The following is a 20850-nucleotide window of genomic DNA, read 5'->3' as shown; positions in this document are numbered from 1 at the left end:
AGGAATGCTCTTTAGCAATGTGCCTCACTGTGACAAGCTGACTAACTGCCTTCAAAGAAGTGCCAAAGCAGCTTTGAAGCAGACATCGCACACGTTAACAATTAAATGTCAATGGAGTTGAAACTGTTTGGATCTCTGTTTCATGAGAGCAGGCATCCCGGTTTTTTCCAAGACGGACAAGTGGGTCAGTTGTTCTTGTCAACTTCTAATTCCTTAGCAGCCAGAGAACTCAAACTTTCTACTTGCCAAACCATAAGTGCATAAACCTCAATTAATGATATAGTACACTAACAAAGAGACCTTTTATTTTACTGATTCATTGGTTTAGTCTATAGAAAGTTATTAAAAACATGCGAGGACAGACAGCTGCTGTATACAATACATTTAAAGAACTGTAGTGCAATGCCAAAGTGAGTGCTCAAAGAGGAAAAGCACCAAACGAAACTGAGTCCAAAATTCATTTTCATGTTTCACGAATAGATACTTAATAAGCCTTAACAGTTAAGATTTTGGATTTTTTTTCTGCAATTCCCATCAGAAACTGGATAGATGTAGATTTTAAACAGACATGCTTATCTGAGTCACACACTTAAGAGCAGCACTGAGAGCATCACTCACAATTTATCAGTTTGAAGACAGTTAAGTGAATTTAATGCCTTTCTTAATCACTGGATTCACCACAGTGCCTTTTGAAACAGCTCTTGTTATAAGACCAGAGTGTTGGAATAACAGCTATTTTCTCTACCAGCTTTTGAGACTAATTTTTATTGGTGTTAGTGCATGAATTAAAATCTAACTACATTCCCAGTCTTTTTCTGACCAAACAGACAGCTAGTTGTGCCTAAGTTGGTCTTTGCACAGAAATCTACTGCTGTATGGCAAAACGAGAAAGCACACAGCTTTTATTGGAGGGAATATAAAGTATCAATTCAAATTGAAAAAACAAACAGTGATCCGGACTATCGCTGCTTAAGAAAACAAGAGCTCAACAGATCCCTTATAAAACCGACATTCTTCTTGCTTAAACATCCAAACATCAACACCAGTTACAAGCTTGAGGAGAATGAAAAAAAACTTTCCTGAGCTACACTAGCAACTTCAAGTATTTTTCTTTTCATGCTGCACTGAGTATATTATTTGGTTCTCTTGCACTCTAAATCGAGGAAAGTGAGCTTTTTTTTTTTCTCACACAAAGTACTGCCAGCATATGCTATTCATCATGGGAAAATAACAGCTTCAAAAAAAGCAAAATTCAATTACCATGTTAAGATCTTGCCAAATTCATGGATTCTAAAAGTAATGTTTTCTGGCTTGCAAAGTGACAAATACTCTGTTGCACAAAAATCATTAAAGTCTCCTGTGTTTTTAGGGGGAGAGGCAGATGGTGAGATTTTTTTTTTGAAGGAGAAATAGGCATTTCTTTTTAGTTGGCATATATGATCAGCTATCTATGATATGGAGATATAAGATTCAAAATAGAGAAAATACATAGTGTTACATCAATGGTTATTATGGAACGTATGTTTCTGCAGGACCTTCCGCCTTGCTGGTTGCTTCAACAGCAAGGTGTCAGCGTAACATGCCTCAGCAGTTTTACCATCTGCTTAACAGACAGCATTTCAAAATGACACTGAAGTTATTTTCACTAGTTCTCCCTTGCTTCCAAAGATATTTTCAGAGAACTGCTTCTCTAAAAAGACCAGAGCAAAACTGTCATCTGTTTCTCCATTTATAGCTAACACTTTTTATATAGAACCAGAATCCTATAGATAGCTTCCTTAAAAGTTCATATTTAGTCTACAGTAATTTTATAACAACATACATTTATTACTCCACTCAATGTTTGCAACTCTGAGAACTTGTGCTTACAAGTTCATTAACAAAGCAACTTCAGGTAGCTTTTTTTTGTATATGAGAACTCATTTTCACGTAGGTCACAGGAAGACAAGAAGTTCTCCAATAAAACCAAAGCATACTTAAGCACAACATAAAGAGAGAACAAGTCAAAAGTTAGCAATGCATATATTTTATTCATCAGGAATTTGAGTTCCTTTGGTTTTATGGATAGATGTGCTAAATAAACTACCATATAAAAAGCGAGAATATTACGTTTTAGGGAAAGTCAAGAGCCAATCCAGATTTGGCCTCCTGTGTTAAACCAGCCCACACTAAAAAAAAAATTCAGAACACAGTACCAGATATTTAATTAGGTGCTATTTGAAGAAGTCATTCCTGACATGGAGTCCGTTAACTTCACAGTAGTATAAAAACAAAGTTTTGGATGTATTTGTGGAAGCTTATGTACCATCTTCAGACTTCAAATAAAGTTTGAAAAACAAACTCCTGTACTAACAATTTTTTTAACAACTTTTACCTTCACCAATTAATACTGTAAAGCTTAACACACTAAAAAAAATGTAAAACCCTATCAAACTGCATGTGTAATTTGCTCCCTGAAATGAGAAACAGATAAACCAGATATGACAGATGTTAACCACACTGGCTAATTAATACATTCAGCCAAAGGACTCAACACACAGTCAAATTCTTATTCAAAGCAAGAGGGAACAGAATGTAAAAAAAGGACAATTTGCCTCCAAAAGGCAGACAGGCAATTGGAGCATCATGGTCCCACTTCTGGGAGGTTTATCAGGTCCAGTGCTGTACCCCACAGATGCACAAAATCAGGCTGAGCCAGGAAGTTGCTTTTCCAGCTCTAAATGGAATCTTCAACAGTCAGCCCAGGCTGCACGAGTAACTGACCCCTGCTAAGAAACTTCTGTGAACACAGGCTGGACGCAGGCTGAATCGCTTCAGCCTACTCCAAAATTAGTCCAGCAGTTTCCAAAGGCATTCTTAAGCCTACTGTTCTCAACTACTATTGATCCAAATTCAACATCAGCACTAACTCAAGAATTCCCAGTGCCTTTGCACCAGCACACAGCCAGCCACGCTGCAGCTTTCCGTGCTCTTCTGCACTGCGCCTTAGTCCTCAGCCACCACTGATCCCAACAGGAGCTCCAAGCCCTAACCTAATACTGCCAGTCCTAAATGGAGACACAGATGACCTGGCTACAGCAGAACTTACTGGTTTGTCTTAAGCTGTGCTATGCTCAAGTTATAAATTCTATCTGTCCAAAACCAGTCTTCATGAACTGACCTTGAATGCCTCAAGGCAACTACAACACAATCCACCCACAACTACTTTTACAAGAAAAGCAGTATTACAATTTACATCAGACAAGCTCAACAACATTTCTTACTAAAGTCACATTATACATAGGTTTTAGTGGCCTGTAATTTGCCAGATGTTAACCACTTTGGATTTATTCTTTACAAGCTAAATATTTGTCCCAAACTGAACTTACTAGGAACAATGATTACTACAACTGGCTAAGGTAAAAACTCTATTAAAAAAATAAGTCATGTTCAAAATAAATTCTGGAAACCTTTTTCTTCAAAAAGCCCTAGTGCTTTCATGTTACTCAACAAGGCCTTCTTGATACAGCTGAAAGCAGCCCAAGGTCTCAAAAAATAACTGCATCTATCTGTAGACTTTTCAGTTTACCGTAAGCTGACATGACAGGAAAAAAGAGTTACATACGCTCTTGAAACAGAAGTGATTATAGATCCATAAACTAGCACTGAAATGAGCTACAAACATTTTGCTGGCTGCACTCCCAAATCAGCATATTCTGCTCATCACAGGGAGTGAGGAAGAAAGTTCACTTGAAACAGAGTCACTGAACAGAAATGCAGGGCAGTCCCCTTCAGACAAGGGTGAAAGTCAGTCGTAAGCAAGTGACTCGCTCGGAAAGGCCAGTCAGTTTTGCTTGCTTGCTCAAGCTGCAAAGTCCGTCAACTTCTGGAAGACGAGAAAACATGTTGGAACACAGAAGAACACTCTCAGCCCAGGGTGAGGGAAGAACTTGAAAGAGCGTATTTGATCACAGGTGGCTGCAGGGGCTCAGAAGGCACCAAAGAGCCTCGTAGTCAGACGAACAGCCTGAATAGCCTTGTATCCTTTCCCTAGCCATGGCCAAGAGCAGATACTTAAGGAAATAATAAAAGCAGCGGTTAAGAATAGTACTTCCTCTGATACATTCATTAGAAACTGGGGCATAAATGGTCATAGACTTTTTGATCCTGATGTTAAAATATATATTGAGAATGTAATAGCCTCTGATGGACCTTTCTTCAACTTATCTAATCTCTTCCTGAAATCCATTTCTACTTTTGACAGGCACAACATCTCGCAACAGTGAGCTCAGCAACACTGAAGAGATTGTGTTTGGCTTTAAAGAGTGGATTCTCTGTTTAAATTCACCTTCCCTGGACTGAACGGGAGTTTTACAAAACTCCCTTTATACCACTTTTTTTTTTTCCTCCCAAAGCTGAAAAGCTCTTGGTCTACTTAGTGTCTCTTTGCATAAAACTTAACCCAATCTTGGGACCCCTCTTGGTATTTTTCTAGTTCTGATACACAGGCTTTCTGAAAAGTATGACCAGAAATATGCATGCCATGCACATACGTGGATTTGTACAACTCCGTAATGGTGTTTTTAATTTTTGTTAGTTTATTCCTTTCCTAATAAATACTAACCTTCTATTTGCCTCTCAACTGTCAACAAGATTTGAGCTGACATTTTCAGCGAGCCACTCACCATGACATAAACTATTTCCTGACCAGTATGGGAGACCGTTATCATGCATGCATCATTAGCTGGTTTTACTCTGGGTGCAGTACTTGGCATTTATCAACCCTGATTTTCAAATTGTCCATTCTGCTGTCTAGTCATTCACTACCATGAGATCTTCTGCAATTTCATAGGTTACAATGTATTTCTCACTTTTATTTCTTATCTTTTAAGTAGTTGTCATCAATGAGGAAGCTTTTTTCTGCACTTACATCTTAAGAGTACTTTTCAGAACTTCTGCTAGACAAGAGATCTTGTCAAATACTTTGAAAAGCTGTGTCCTGCATTAACCAGCTCACCCATCTTCACATGTCACTGCCTAGTTTGATTTGTAAGACCAAACTTCATTTTATGAAAGCAGTACTCAGTCTCCCTCCTTGTAAACACAAAACATGTCATATGTCTACTAATTCTATCCCACGCAGTCTTTCTTCCAGACCAGCCTGTTGCAGTAGCCTGTAGTTCCCTTTTTTGTAATTTAAAAATATCAGCATACTACTTATCATCTTCCTCCAGTAAGGGAATCCAATTGATTAAAAGATTATTCATTACAGTTAGTATTTCAACAATTTTAGAGCTGAGTTTCTTGACAATTCTTGGGAGAATACCTGCAGGTAGTTTTGTTAAGGGATTCTGTCTTATGCTATAATGCTTACAAAGACTATGATTTCTACATCACTGTAACATTTTCCAAGAAGTGTTTTTGTTTAACCCTAAGTATTGATGTAATTTCTTACAAAAAGCAAAAAGGATGTACCATTAAAAACATAATTATAGCAATGATCATGGTCTCATATCTGAAAGTCTGCAAGTTATTTGGCTAGTCAGCAGTAAAGGGAAGAATATCTCTTCCTTCAGAAGAAGTTTAACACATTTTCAAATGTATACTTAGATGTAAGAGAGAGAATAACTATAGCTTGTAGCTACAGTAAAGAAGCCACACCATCAATGTTTACCACTCTCTCATAGTAGATTAAAAGGACATGAATCAACCTGAAGGCTGGATAATTCAATATTTACATAAGCTGTTTCAGGAGTTCTGGTCTGCATGGTTTTGCAGTTTCAGTCTCCCCTTTTGTTGGCATGACAAGCCTACCCAAACTCAGTTCAGCTCCAGACTATAAACAGAATGAGGTTAATCATAATTTGTGCAGAGCACTATCAAACAAAACTCCTCCTTAATATGTATGTGTAGTGTTTGCTGGTGACTACAGAGTGTTACAGCTTTGATATACAGGGTTATTCAAGTGTTCTGCTACAGCCTGCACACTGCTCCCTATACCGTGATCATATTCTGAAAGTTACCTATGGTTCACCGTTGCCAAATTCAACTTGCTAAAATTGACAAAGAAAAATTTTAGGGATGGAGCTGATACCAAAAACATAATATGAATACATTATGAATATATATGAAAAATAATAATGAAAATAATAGTAATATTGACTAATAAATAATAACAATATATTCTATGGTTCTGTGATTGCTTCCTTTGCTAATGCTTCCACCTGGCAACTGTTCACAGCTAGTCTGGGCTGTAAGGGTTATCACACCCTTTGTGTGTAACCTTTTTTCCCCTAAAGAAGATTGATAATCACAAGCTGAAGGCACAAAGAAAGGTAGAGAAGATGCTGTAACAAAACTGGATTTAAGGAGGATGAAAAATAGAAGAAATCAGTAGAAATTATCAAAGCACTACAGGTCATTGTTATATAAAGGATGAAAGCAGGAGATCACTTACAACTAATTAAGTTAACTATTGTGATTAACAGATAGTTTCCACTGTCTTCCCTTCAATGCTTTGATGTATACTTCAACTTCTAAATATTGTCTGAGAGACAACATAAACAATATTACGTGATTTAAATCTAATGTAGTTGTCACCATGACTCCTCAGAAACACACCACTTTCCTTTTAACCCCAATTCTCTTTGACTGAACTGAGATACCATGACATGGCAATGTGCAACAGACAGTCCTGTAACACGATCCTTCAAGATATGCAACAACTGAACAACATGGAAATTATTAGGTGATGAGGTTACTGTAGCACAATAGCATAGAGAGATAGCAATTTGTGCTTTGCCTTGTGTTACCTCTATAATCTTTTGCTTCACCTGCCCCTTTGCCACCTTACTTCCCTGCACAGGTCTGGGACACTGATACCCATCCAGCCCCTTTGCTCAATATGGAAGGATGGAGGCGGCTGGAGATAAGCCACAGTTGTCTTCCCCTTCTCTTGGCACTTCTCCCTGGTTGGATCACTATCTTCTGTGAAGGAGTTTTGCTGAGACAGAACCTCTACACTTAAAGAGGATGCAAGAGAGAAGACAACCTCAGACTATTCAGTGCTAACTTGCAGTGCAGCATTTCTCAAGGGAATCAAGATCTTCCAGGCGTAAGTTCTGGTCCCCTCAGCATGTTCAGATCAGCTGGGAAATAAGTTAGTGAAGAGAGACATCCCTGCACACAGCCCCTGCACAAATTAGTGTTTGTCTAAAATTCAAATTTAGTACTAAAAGATTCAAATAGTATCTCCTTTACAAATACAAAAGGCAGAGTTCCAGAACCTGGTGAAAAAAGCTCAAGAGTTCCAATTAAAGGTTTTCTTCACACAAACCTGACAGTAAAAAAATGTTTTGGGTATTTTACACCACCTCTGAAGTTTTTTGCATCAAAATATGTATTTAATCCTCTAGAGACAAAACTCAAGTAAAATAACTTGTAAACAAAAGGACAGCATGATTCCCTTAATTGTATACGAAATTAATTTTAAAGCTATACAGTTGCTGAAACAGATTTGCAAGTACATTTATGATATTCACATTATCTAATCAGCAGTGGTACTGATGGGGAAGGAATGGCTAATGTCAACAGGGATGTCAGCATAATATTATACTCGTGGAAGAGATTAACACGGGGTTTTTTAAGTTTGTTTACGGTCTAGAAGAAGTTGAACTGCAGTGGTTGCTTCTGCCTTCCTCTGTACCCCTTTAAAGCTTACATATGTAAGATGACATGTAACCTGTTCCCTTACTCACTCCTACCTTCCCAATTCACACCTGTGGTGTCAAAGACCTTTAGCTGCAGATTTATTTCTACCTTAAGCAAGAGAGATGCACTGAAAAAACACTAAACAGAGAAATACAAAGTCAAGGATAACTTTCAGTGCTGCAACCATAGACTACCTCTTCCTCCTGCGTCACATAAATGAAATTCCACTATCTACTGCAGAACCTATTCAATATGTTTCCAGTAAAGATCAGCAGTGGTATGTGGGCCATCACCATTCCACATTTTTCAACTTAATTAAAAATAATCCATGGCCAGTTGTCACAGAAATGGTGTTTTGATTTTTTTTTTTTTTAAAGTCAGCCTTTAACAAGCTGTTGATTATAGAAAGTAGGAAATATGATATGAGGTGGCTGAAGGCTAGTAGCTAGGCACATAAGAAAAGAATGCATAGACCTTTCGCTGCCTCAGACTCTGGAGTCTCTGACCAAAGCACTGATTTGATTTCATGACTGCTCTGTACAGATAGCTGACATTACTAAAGGCTACTCCAGTATCAACTTGTTAAATTTGAACCCAGACTCAGCATATCAATATACTAGACCAGACTAACTGGAGTCAAGAGAAATATTTTGGGAGTTGTTTATTTTTAAATGAGTCACAATACACCATGATAATTAATTGGACTACATAATTAAATTATTGCCATAGAATCTATTATGTTTGTCACAAAGACTGTAATAGCAAATACAATAGTATTGAAGTATTTCACTCCAGTGAACGGCTGAACTGCTATAAAGTCAGCTAGGGCTTTTCCGTGGTTTGGGAGTGGGGGGGGGGAGGGAAGCTTTTAAATTTTTTGATAACATGTTTTACAGGATATTCTACAAAAACTGATTTTACGTAAAGACTGAAAGGGCCATTTCAGGACTGGAAGGCTCCTGTGCCTATTATTGCATAAAGGAATCTGAAACCACTATACTGCTATAAAAACTTTAGTGTTCAGTTTTCTGACATGAGAGATAATTTTAATTTGTATGTATAGACACAGTACAAATCTAAATATTTGCAAATACATGAAAAGTATAAGATAACTATAACAATTTGGGATTCAGACTTTTTATATTTTTTTAATTTTTAAACTTGTGTCTCTCGTCTTCTAGTCAAAAGATGAAATTTTAAAAATTCAAGAAGCTTAACACATGCTGGCACATTAACACAGTAAAAATGCTCGGCTACCACAGAAGCATGCTATCAAGTGCTTTAAAAAGTTAAGTCTCCTTAGATTTTATGTCAATCCACTGTAAACACCGCTCCTGGGAACTGAAACAAACTTGTCAGTCCTCTGTCCATGAGTTTTTCCTAAAAATGTAATCCTGAACCTGGATTCTATCTAAATTGAATTTATTAAAATTCACTCACTATTAAAATATAAAATATCTTACCTATCAACTGCCATTAAACACAGGGGCTAGCAGTGCAAGGTGATGAGAAATGGACTTGGAAGTGCATGACTCAACATGTTTTCCTTTTCACAATATACTTTTAAAAAATAACTAGATCCAGACTACTTAAACTATGTCATCATCTCTTTGTGGTTATTATGGAATTTACCATCATCTTTACAGTTTGATTTTGGGATGAGGAATCACCAAACAATATGCATAATGATTACCTGTGATCCACTGAGTTTTATAATGAAGCTTAAATATAAATCACAGTTTTACAAAAGAAGGAAATTCATTTTTCTTCAAACTTTTTTGAACAAAAAAGCAATACCAAAGTCCAAAGAAATCAAAATGTGTAGAATCTTCAGGAACTACTCTAAGGGCAACAGCAGCCTGAAAATTACAGGCTAATACCTCCAAGGTAATTATATTACTAGTTCAGAAAGAGACTGTCACAAGTATAAGCAAAAGGCTTTATGCCGAAGATCTAAACAAGCATGTTAGTTAAATGACAGTGGTGTCAATTCATAGAGAATGAGATCTTAAAACAATTTTGGTAAACATTAGTTCTTGCACTTGTATCAGCATTCACCATTAAAACTAACAGATAATATTCAGATCATTCAAGTCTTCATGGTGTTATTTAAACAAATCTTAAAATCCACATTTTAAGTGGCTCATGCCTTGCTAGCAATTTAAACTGCCTTAAGAGTTAATAAGAGCAAACACATTTCTGCAGTTTCGTTGGACCCAAGTTTCATTACCAAAAAAAATATATTTAATACAAGCCTTCTAGACTCAAGTACTATAATTTGAACAGCAATGTTGTTGGGAGAGGTATTAAGTTACAGTGTACTGCTCAGGCTGAAGTAGTGGTTGGAAGTAAAAAAAAAAAAAAAAAAAGAAAGAAAAAAGAAAAAAGGAGAGGAAACTGAAAATTCCTGTGGTTCAGGGTGTATACAGAAACAAATGGTATTTACAGTTTCTCTGCTCAAATATTACTTATCTTTAATTCTACATACAGCAAACTGTTCTGTAAAATAAAGCCTGTATGAAATAAACCTAAAAGTCTCTACAGTAATCCACTCATTTTTACCCATTTTATATGCAAACCATTTTAGTAATTACTATTAATTTATTGAGAAGTTATGTATTTAAAACTAAATAAACTTTATCTGAAGTTTAAATAATTCCCAGGTCTAGATAACTAGACAAGAAAATCCCTCTGACTTCATGTAAACAGGAAATCATTGTTTACAATATATTAAATACAGGTATTTCACTGTAAAACCTATTCATCTATGCTACTATATGTACCATATTCTAAGAAACAAATCTAAAAACCAAATGTTACAGAAAATATAAAAACTAACTTCCTAATGGTGACAGTTTGACATCATTAGGAAATTCTGAAATCACAGCATTTAAGTCTTGAGTGTAAATTTTATTATTTTCCAATTAAATCTCAGCTGTAAAAATACTGTTGAATTTTTCTGTAAACCAGAACACTCACCTTATGGGGCCTCCACAAAGAAGTGTTAGACATTTCCCTTTTAGAAGTTCCATATCTTTTCTTAACACCAGTTGTTTTTCCTTCATTCCCAGGTTTGAACTGTATGTGCAACTGAGACGTCTTTCCACTATGACACTTGTATTTAAGGCTGGATAAACAGCAAGAAATTTTTTGACATGATCCTTCCAACGAAACACTTCTTTGCAAAACATTGTGGGTTTTGCTGATCTGTGCATTAGGTCTTTCTAGTTCATTTATATTAGTCTGATATTCGGAATCTATTTTTGAGGGTAAACATGCAGATGTGCTACGTGCCAGTTTTAAATGAGGGTGTTTTGCACTCGAGTTCAGATTTAACTCTGGACTGCAACAACCATTAACCATTTCACTGCTCGATGCAAATGCTCTTTGAGTGAGACGAACTGAAATACATGAGAAGCCACCAGATACTTCTTCACAAGTTGCCTGCTCAGAACTATCCAAAATTTGACTTTTGTCCTGTAATGATGTATTTGAGTAAAGCGGTCGAATGTCTCTAACCTCCCCAGAAGAGCAAACTGTTTTAGACAGTCGAAGTCCATTGACTGCTGTTGAAAGGAATCCCTTGGAAATAGCTGGATCTTCTTTTTGTGCCAGCTCACTAGAAGAAATAATTAGTTTATGGGACGTTTGATAGGCACCTCTATGTGGTAGTTGACCTGAGCTTACCGGAGAAGCTGGAGGAGTACTGGAAGGACTCCTAGGGAAAATAACCAGTGATGAACAACGTCGCAATGGAATTTTAGTTTTCTTCCTCACTGACAAAGCATCTTGGTCAAAAGTAGTATTACTTCTACACAGAGTTTCCTGAGATGAGTTGTTCCTGTAGGGATTACAGTTGTTGGCAGTGCTTCTATATAAAGAATCACCGTGTACAACACTACTACAGAAAGTACCATCACTTGTAGAAAGAGTGCCACTACCACTGTCGCTGATGACACTGTTACTATACGAACCTCCATCACTTGTGGTACTTGCACATGATCCGTAGTCACTCCCAGCACTGCTGAATGATCCGCTGTCACTGGCTGCGATACTGCTAAGACTGCCATTGCACAGAGCAGTATCGCTCAGAAGACTATCATTAGATCGATGATCAACCACAACGGTAGCACCACCATTTCCTTCATTACCAATACCAATGAATGAAGTGTCTTCATTAGCAGCTACAGCATCACCAGACCGAAAACATCCACCACACTTTCTAGACTGTAGAGAAATGTGCAGTGAGGTGCTCTTTTTTATTTGCAATGAAGAAATAGTTGCATTTTCCTCTTGATTAATTACTTGTTGCACTACAGGTGCATAAGCAACTTGTCTAGGAGTCAGTTTCATTTGTGTAACATTAGGTGCAGAATTCTGCGATTTTTTGAAGTACATACAATTGTTACTATCCAAAACATCTTCAGAGGTTTCCGATAATGGATCTGTGTTGCTTCTTTGGGTAGCAAAATGCAATCTTAACCGTCGTGCCATTTGTTCTCATTTCCACGCATGTTAGCAAATGAAAACCACAAAGATCCTTCAGCAGAAAGGCTACAGGCAGCTGCACAGAACGTAGAGCTAGGACATCACACCAGTAAAAGCCCATAAAAGTTGCAGTCTTTGTCCTAATTTCTACAAAATACTAGTGTTTAAAATAAAAATCCTGTACCTCTTGAAATAAGTCAGCCATTCGTTGAACTGCAGTTTCTGGACGGTCTTTTGATTGCTTGCAGTCAGAAAGCATTCATTTACAAAGCACAAACATTCCAACCACCTCAGCTGCAACACACTGACAAACACTACTGACCTTGTTTCAATTACACCTTCTGTAATTTGCACAAATGAATACAATAATGAATTTCCAGTACTTCCAAGTTTAAAACGGCAACTCCTGCTGCAGCTGCACTAGCTGAGTCAATGTGTCCGTACTTTCCTCAGCAGCGTATGACTACTAATATTTTTACCCATAGGTTTAGAATTACAGGAAGTTGGTAGGAATGAAGTCCCATATAATTGAATATCAAGTCTAGGATTGAATTTCCAAATAGTAACCATGCTAGCAAACTGCTGAGGTCTGAATTATGCATAAACCAGTGAAATAAACCTCCTCCCCCTCAAAAAAAAAGTCTTTCTGTACTATTCAAATAAAACTTTAAAGAAATCTGGCATTTTCTTGCAATCTACGTGCTGTTAAGCAATCGCACTTTCTAAAGATTTGCACATAGTAGAAACCTCTCCTGCCAATTAATTAACAATTTTCAGTAAGGTGCATGTGAATTAGAACCACAAGAAGTTATTCTAATTACTAATTTAGCATTTATTTTCAGCCTACCATGTTAACTTTTTATTTTATATTTTAACCTTTCAAAATTACAGCTGTTAAAGGTAGAAAGAAACAAACTATTCTTACAAACTGAACTATCTCATCTTATTTGCTAGAAGCCCACAATAAACGGACATTTATTAGAGCTCAGTATGGCATGCAAATAAGATGACCAGCTTTAGAACTTTAAACTTTAGAACACTGAGCTAAATATTACTGTCAGAATTACAGAAGAAAGCTATTCTATATAAATTATATATAAACTAATACTTTCATAGCTAATTATTATTTTTAAATTATTTTTAAAATAAAATTATCAGCATGTAAGAGCTGACAGCATATTAACTTCTTGGAAGAATAATGGGACTGAGAATTCCTACAAAATGTTTCACCAGCTCATATAATCTGAAAAGGTCCTTTGCTGGCACCTAGTGGGACTTTTGAAAAAAGACAATTTGAATCTTGCTGTTCAGTGGGGTGTTTGGGGGTTTTTGTTTTGTTTTTAAAAACCCCAAAACTGGCTTTGAATGTACTTTTGAATACAGAAGCCATATATGATGCAGTACTAAATGCTACCACACTAACATGAAATTACTTGGTGCTGCTGAAAAAGTGCAAACAGAAGAGAACACTGGGCCATTTATACTTTTATAGGTCATACTACTAGATTTTTTTTCTGCTCCATATTTATTTAACCTTTACTGTATTTTAAGCTAGAAGGCTGTAAAATTAACATTTATACCTCCTTCCCAAAAAGGAGCCAAGAACCAAATTCACAGTACCCTGTTTGCAAGAAACAAATTTGTTTTCTAATTATACTCCAGGGCTTACTTAACCTCCATTACCTGAATTCCATGATTAGAATGCAGCAATAAATGAATACTAGCTTATTCATAAAAAGCCAACAAATACAATAGTTCATTTATTTCATTATGCTTTACCAACTGGACTTCTTCTAATGTTATATGTTGGAAGGGGACTGAGATGGGGGGAGAAGAGGAAAGGAAAATAGCATAAAAGATTATTTTGGTCACAGTTTCAAAAAGTTAAATTTGAACTTAAAGCAATATATTTAAAAAAAAAAAAAAAAGCAACAAACCAAACACCAAAACCTACCCCCACCACCACCCTAAGAGATACAAGTGAAGAGTAAAAAAATTAAAGTTCCTTTTCCCCCCAACCACAAATTTATTAGCAGCACAGTTTGCAACATGTTAGCGTGGCACCCAAACAAACTGCAACCAGTTTATTAGAGATACTGCTTTTAGTAAAAGAAAGCACCACTTTCTTCCCAAATGGCTGATCCGAAATGTTCTTCCAGTTTTACTAAAGGAACCTCTAAGAAAGCGGTAAGATGAGATACTTTGGTAGGCTTAAGATCTATGTGAAATTTCTCTATGTGTCACTCCTCCTTAGCTATAACCACATAGGTATAGCCAGCCAGATACAGCTTCCTGAGTCAACATAAAATGGCTTTTAAAATGCAAAATTCTCTCTTGCTGAATTAAGAGTTGTCATAAAAATAAATAATAATTTTTTAAGAGTACCACCAGCTGCATTCAAATCTTAACATTTTTGACTTCTTCAGTATCAATAACAGATTTTGGCACTTCATTTGAAATATATGTAATTGGGACAAGTTATTCTAGGACAGGAAGAGAGAGCAAAAAGTCATCTAGTTCCTTCACTCCTCATCTCATAAGTGATTTCATTGTCCTTCTTGAGAGATTTTTTAAAGTTTTCTCCACAAACTGCTCAAGCCCTTTATTCTACCAATGGTTTGTGAAAAGTCAACAGAACAAACTAGATTTAGTGTTCCCTTACCAAAACCAAAACAGGCAATCTTTGAAAAGTTTTAAAGCTATTACAGAAAGATGTTAAAACTCCAATTGTTGGTGATACAACCAGTGCAGCAGGACTTGGAATTTACACCTAACACTGAAGAAAAGTTTTGAGCCTGGTTTTCAAGAAAACAACATTTATTTAAAACAAAGAGCAGAGATTTCAGGCTTCAATTTATCCCCAAAATTTACAGGTAATAAAAGCACTCAGGACAAATTTTTATAAAGAGGAAATTATCCGTTGGGAGGACGGTCTCACAAATGTAAGAGAATTTCAGTTTTATCAGCTTGCTCACATCTAGGGTTTAAACAGTCATCCAATAGGTATAAGAAAAAAAAGGCTGATTAACACTGAAGCCAACTGAAACAATGGAAGAAGAAACACCTTCTGCTCATAGCTGCATGCCTTAGTGAAAGAGTGCAAGGCACCTACAATTTCTGATATGTGAAGATGAAATAATAGAAGTGGGGGAGCTTGTCAATGCTAAACAACAATCACAGCTAAGGCAACAATTTGACTTATTTTAAACAGTTCAAGACATCTGGGACAGAAACTTAATGTTTCTGTGAGCAAGCTAAAAAGAAATAGGGAGACGGCCTTTTCCATTTACTGAATGAGGAGGTGGAAAAGATGAAAAATATTGGGGTTATTGTAAAACTATACAGTGACTGATGAGGTAATGATACTTTCATCTCTAAATATAATCACACATAGGAAACACAACACCATTTCCAAGCTGATACTAACAGAATGTTTTATTGGTTCCCCTCCCATAAGCAAACAGGTCAAACAACTTATCTACTCCAGATTACAGAAAGAATGCTGAGGAATTCTCTTGGTGGAAACCACAAAGCAAGCATTGGCCTTCTCCCAGAAACCTTCTCCCAGAAAAATCCGGAATCTGACTTTCTAATCATACCTCCTGGCTTCCAGGGGGTGGCAGTAACGTTCCAATGACTAACGGACAAAGTACTTTGACCTCATGAATACACTGTAGCCCATGTCATGTTGAGCTGAACATCTGAGCATCCTGAAAAATCATACTTAACCTGCCACATAAGCCACAAATGCTGGCGACTTCCTTTAAAGTTGCTTTTAAAAAAATAAAAGAGACACTATATTTTAAAAACTTGGGACAGCTAATACCACTAGTCAAGAGGTAAATGGTTTGGGGACTGTGTGATACCTGTAACCGAGAAACAAGACTCTTCTTTCCTAAATCCAATTATTCTAGACAGTTTGTACTTATATTTACATAGATTTTCACTCTTCCCAACTTTATCAGAGCAGCATCTCCATAAAAGATACAATGGATTACCGAAGATACGCAGAAAACACTAGGAAAAAACTTTTTCATCGTCCACACAATATTCAAGCACAAGGAGACCCTTTATAGCAGCTATAAAAATGAAACTGCGTTTAGAGTACAAACTAAAGAGCAGTCAATCCCTCCTACTAGTTTCAAATTATTGCAGAAGGAAAGGTATATATTCCAGTGAGAAGGAACGTCTGTGAAGTGGCCCTAGGAGGCAAACATCATTATCAGACTCTACCAGCCTTCCTCATTGACAATAAATCGTACAGACAGAAAGATAGGTAAGTAGACGCCTTCACACGTAAAATGAGAGCATGGTCAGAGGAGTTTTCATTTCACTGAAATGCACAAGCTATCCCTGTGTTACATATGACCTGCCGATCAGAGACTGAGACCTATCTACAAGATCACAATCCACTGTTCACTTGCTAAGATTTCCAAGCAGAATGCACACATGCTTCCTTTTATGCTACTCCTCGTACATTAAAGAAGCTTCTCACACAGTGTACAGAGATACCTACATTGTCAATACTACTTTGTTTGTGGAGAAAAACAAACATTCAATGTGGAGCTTTCAAATATCCCTGAAAAACTTGGCCATATAATTTGAAAAGCACTATAAAAGAGTGCTTTTTGAGTTAAAGCACATTAGAAGAATAATAATAACTGCTTCAGACCATCACCAAGTGTGCTGATGTCAGATTAAGTAAATGAATCAGGTCTGCCTTTAGCTTTAGGTTTCATTATAGAAGTTCAGGTAGTTTGGTGTGGGGTTTTTTATCCATGTTAAATGCAGATGAACTTACTTGTATTCAAGTCTCGAATACATTGCAATATTAACACAAAAGGACCTACCAAACGGTTTTCATCAAATACTTCAAAAAGGAGTCTGTGCTTCTGAGGATTAACCTAGGAAAAAGAAATACATTACTAGCTAAAATAGATGCTGAATTCCAGCATTTCTCTTCAGCAAAATCTCTATGCAGGAGGAAAGAAATACATAAGACCTAAATTAAACAGCAAATCTACACCTTGCTGCCACTGCACTATGCAACACACTTCCATCAGCACTAACAAGTCAAGACTGGTGTTATCCCAAACTGTTTTTAAATTCAGGTTTTTAAACATTCATGAAATAAAGAAGAGACATCAAGACTGAAAAGTTAACTCTGGCACAAATAAAAATGTTAACAAATGGATTTCTAAGGAAAGTAGTTTGTGAGACTTCTTCAACATTAAATACAACCATATTTCTGATTTTAAGCTGAAGCAGACAGAAAACACTTTTCCTAATGTGTTAATATCCACCATAGGCAATAAGGCTGTAAAAAGCACTTACTCTGAATAAGAGTTCTTCGTTCCACTTCGGGTTTAATGACTATGTATGACGGGGAGGAAAAAAAAAAGGAAGACAGGATGGGTTATAGTGACAATTCTAAATTGGTGTCTTTTTTGATGTTTTACATCTGCTTTATTGTACGTAACAATCCACTTAAGAAGAAAGTACATAAGCTTTAACCTTGCTATTGCAGGTAAAAGTCATACGAGTCTTATACTGTTTAATACAGTGCAGCATGGAGACAACCGATGCAAGAATTCTCAGATCTCGGCTACGGCCATGGATGCAGAAAAGAGCCCATTAGAGAGTCCAAATTAGTTCATTTATGGTAGGTTTTCAGTAGTAATCATTGCCTTCTCCTCAGTCCACTATCCACATTGCCTACATGCAAACATATGTTAACCCTGAAATTATGAACTCTTAGCAAATCTCTCAACAACATAATCTAGACAGACCAGGCACAGATGGGCCAAACACAATATAACCTGCTCAACTAAACTCATCTTTCAATCGTGGCTATTTTTAAAAATACCAGAGATACTTTGAACTCTTACCATAGCTAAACCAACGATTATCAATGTGAAGGGAAAATGCATGAATGATCTCATAACATAAATCACAGCCACTATCTGAGAACAAAGATTTGGAAGAGTACCCTCCCTCTCATGTATACAATTTCTCATTTTTAGTTGATCTAACATAAGTTACCAGTACTAACACTTTTTCCTGCAGGTATTCCAGAGAAACGAGTAGTATCATGATTCAGGTGAACTGTGCGATTGGATGTTGAAACACAACAAATTGTGTTTGTGTTTCAAACATAAAGATGGAAGTTGTAGAGCAAGAGAGATTCTTATACCAAGATCTCAGAAAATCAGAACAATCCAGTACTTCCATGAATTATATAGTTCTGAACCAGTACTCACCTTATATCCCTTAGCGTTTCTCTACCCTCCACTAAAATTATTGAAAGGAAAACACTAAAATAATGCCATGAACAGAAAAACAGAGTAGGTAATGGAACATTCCTTTCTCCATGTCCGTTCACTCAAGTAACACATTAATTCTCACATTTCCTGTAATATTAACTTTTCCTCTAGAGTCTGATTAAAAAAAAAAAAAAAAAAAAAAAACACAAAACCACCACACCCACAAAGATAAGCCAGCTAACCTTTTTAATAGTTTTTGTCTGAACACTGGTAAGGACTCCATTCACTGGATCATACACTGTCACTTTCACATATGGGTCACTGAGAGGGGGAAAGAAAAAGATAAGCACACTGCTATATATCCTTTATTGTCAGCATTATTAGCAGTTGAGTTTTAAATGGCTTAAATTAATAGAAGCTATGAAACTAGGAGTTACAATTACTTCATGAACACTATACACATTTGTACTTACAATCATTTTCTAGATAGTTTTAGAGATAAAACTAATCTAAACATTGTTACTGATTATGATCATACCAGCTATGCCATTTTATATTCTGTATATCACTACAGTTTAATTCTCCCTCCTCTTTCACAGCTCTTATTTCTTGAGAGCAGATTTAATAAATCCTCATGCATTTCAACAAGACAACATCAGTTGTGACTGAAGAAGCTTGAAGTATCAAATCTCTTGTTTCTAACAATTTAAAACACTTGGAATGTGAGGTACTTCCTTGAACATGCAATATGGTCTATCAGTTTCACAGAGTTTGAGTTTAACCTGAATTTTGCTGTTAATGAAGGTGTCCTACTGTGGTCACTTAAAATAGTCTACTGACTCTGATTTTTTTTTTTCCTTCCCCTGGTACAATAAACAACAGATTCTATGAATATCTGCTTTTCGTGAAGAGAGTCAAGTTATTCAATTGCTCAAACAGACTAGTAACAAAATGTGACCAAGACTGCCATACAGCAGAGGAGCATATGGTTTTCACATATTTAAGTTGTGATGAGAAAAGCTGACCTATTTTTGTTTAAAGTAAAAAAAATTGAATGTGAAAAAAAAAATTGAAGAGAATGTCTGGCTTTAGGGAAAATATGAATATCATAAGAGAAATTTTTCTAATGCTAAACTGATATCACACATAACAATCTTGCTAGTTTTCCTGCACATATGCCAAAGCAGCTGACAGCAGAACTAGTACTAAACCCATCAGTACTCTTCTAGACCGTCTGTACACAGGCCAGAAGAAAAAGTAGCTTCAGTGCAAGCTGCATGCTGCCTCTTGCCAATTCTACAAGATCCTATAAAGCATTTCAATTACAAAGTCTGAGCTTTCCTGTAGTAAATGTTAAGCCACTTTGATTGTTCCTTCTCTTATGCAGAGTGTTGTTAACGTTTAAATTTGTACATACCCAGAGCCTGCAGCCACTGGTGTGGGTTTACCACATCTATAGAATTTGTGGATGCTGTTCCTCTGCATATAATTTGAGTTGAAATAGCCTTGTTGCTACCAGTGTTTAGTGCTGTGTTCATTCCAAGTCTTTAAAACACACATGAAACAATTTTGACTATAACTGAGCTATTGTTATTTTACTTGCAGTCTACCTGAAGTAAAATATATACATGTATCTATCCTCCAGGGCAAAACTATTTTACCATGCAGAGAATTAAACCTTCCCACACCTTGTCTTGCCAATGCAAAAGATCTGTCCAAGTGACTTCTGGGCAAGAAAACAGGTATCTTAGTGTTCATATAGTCTCTGATCACTTTACAAGGTTAGCAGCTAAAACAGTTATGATTGTTTTTTGAAAGAGGCACAGTGGGCTTTTCTAAGATCTAAACAGCTGTGGAAAGAAAATAAAGAAGCAGCTGTCCTCTAATACATTAACAACACATATTCTTACCTGGCTCCTAAGATATCCTTCTTGGCCAGGCCAATTCCAGCTATAACCTTCACCCTGACAATTCGGGTGTTCTCCTAAAATACAAAATAACATATCCAAGATGCATTCAGGTTTATTTTTCAGATCTATTTTTAATTTATAAAGCTAAAAGCAACTATTGACAGAATTTTGAATTCACACTGAAAACTATAAATTAGGTAATGCAGTTACTTTGTCTGACAGAAACAGCTCAGTAGAAAATTTATTCTACCCTTACCCCTTCTAAAGTCTTACCACCATCATATCCACATACAATAATCAACACAGAATCCAAAAAACTGGATAAGTCAATACAGTAGGGTTTGAGTTTTTTAAAAATTCATGTTATTATTTTTCTCAGCATTCTAGAGGAGTGGGATTTTGTTTCGAGTTAGGGTGTTTAATCTCACAGGTCAATTGTTAACCGAGCACCAGCCTTCTTTCCCAAATACTGAATTGTTCTGGCAGTGGCTGTCATCATT

The 20850-nt window shown here is 36.4% G+C and overlaps 1 protein-coding gene across 1 annotated transcript in view; it reads right to left on the bottom strand.

Annotated features, from left to right (window-relative positions):
• The window catches only part of LOC104471532 (E3 ubiquitin-protein ligase NEDD4-like), a 46302-nt gene extending 25887 nt beyond the window's left edge, over positions 1 to 20415 (bottom strand). Inside the window, 4 exon segments of the mRNA XM_010086905.1 lie at positions 17028 to 17081; positions 17512 to 17550; positions 18683 to 18761; positions 20351 to 20415. The gene's annotated coding sequence lies outside the window, so the exon portion shown is untranslated.
• Between the last annotated feature and the right edge of the window lie 435 nt (positions 20416 to 20850).

Source organism: Pterocles gutturalis, unplaced genomic scaffold (assembly GCF_000699245.1).
Source record: "Pterocles gutturalis isolate BGI_N339 unplaced genomic scaffold, ASM69924v1 scaffold30081, whole genome shotgun sequence".
Lineage (NCBI taxonomy): Eukaryota > Metazoa > Chordata > Aves > Pterocliformes > Pteroclidae > Pterocles > Pterocles gutturalis.
Note: the sequence above shows the minus strand (reverse complement) of the source record. Positions and strands in the feature narration are given on the sequence as shown.